Below are 1312 nucleotides of genomic sequence, written 5' to 3' on the forward strand. Positions count from 1 at the left end.
AACAAGGATACAGATTTTTCACCGGATGTATAAAACTGAAGCATCCGCTAATGGCGTTTCCACACCCAAATATGGTAGTGACAGGAAGCCCACTGGCCGGCTGTGGCAGAAGGATAGAACGAGATTTGATTTTGTCCGATATTCTGCACATTTTCTCGTCGATTAAACATTTGATTTCAATACAGCACTCTGTTCTCAAAACTACAATATGTTATGAACAGAATGTATTACATTTTGTAGACTTTACCCGTTGCAAAGGTTTTAAAAAATCTCGTTGTTCAGAAGGAGTGCAAAGGCGAATCGAGTTAATGCACATGCGCACTGCACAGAGGAGGTGTTTCCCTAACGGAAATATGCAGATCAATGCTAGAACGCGCCAATAGGATCTCGCTAACATATGCTTGGCTCTGCCCGCCCACTTGTTTGTTCTGCCCACTCTGACTTATTTTTGCCTGGTTGGAAACGACTGTGGCTGTGGTCTTGGTTGAGTAATATTTGCTGTCGCTGTGCGTGCTGCGACACAGCAGAGAAGGCCACACAAATCTCGCGAAATGGCTCTGTCATTGCGTCCATCAAAGAAGAAGGCGGAATTATTCTGCTTGCTGCTACTATGATATCACAGTAGAACATCTTTGATGATATCATGGCTGTCCGCAAACAAACGTTTAAAGTGAATGCCGCCACCTACTGTGCTGGAATGTACGATTAATCACGATCCACACAATTCGAAAAAACAATATGAATAAAATAAATCCCTACTTCTACCACACCCCCTTTCCCCCAATAGCTTTTGTTGTCTCCACAATAATCTTCAACCTGACATTTCTGCTTTCCACAACCCGAGTCATATTGATAACCTTACCAATAAATGCTATGAAGTCAACTTATCAACTTCATTATCAAAGTTTCCTTTGACACCTCACGTTCTTGAGCTTGAAGATTTCTGAACAGGCCTCGAGAAAAACCATACCAGGACCAGAAAAAACACCAAGCCCGACAGTAGGTCCACTTAGTACAGGAACAGCTGTGTAAAGCTCCCATCATTCCTACACTGTAGCACCAACAACCGGTCTTACCGTCTCTGCATATGATACATCATGACTGATTTCATATCTGGGAACCTCTCTTGAGCCTCTCTCTGCACCTGGCACACACCAAATGCTGTGCTGTCATCCAACAATCTGTAGCTCAGTTGGTAGAGCATGGCGCTTGTAACGCCAGGGTAGTGGGTTCGATCCCCGGGACCACCCATACGTAGCATGTATGCACACATGACTGTAAGTCGCTTTGGATAAAAGCGTCTGCTAAATGG

This window comes from Oncorhynchus keta, chromosome 15 (genome assembly GCF_023373465.1).
Source record: "Oncorhynchus keta strain PuntledgeMale-10-30-2019 chromosome 15, Oket_V2, whole genome shotgun sequence".
Classification (NCBI taxonomy): domain Eukaryota; kingdom Metazoa; phylum Chordata; class Actinopteri; order Salmoniformes; family Salmonidae; genus Oncorhynchus; species Oncorhynchus keta.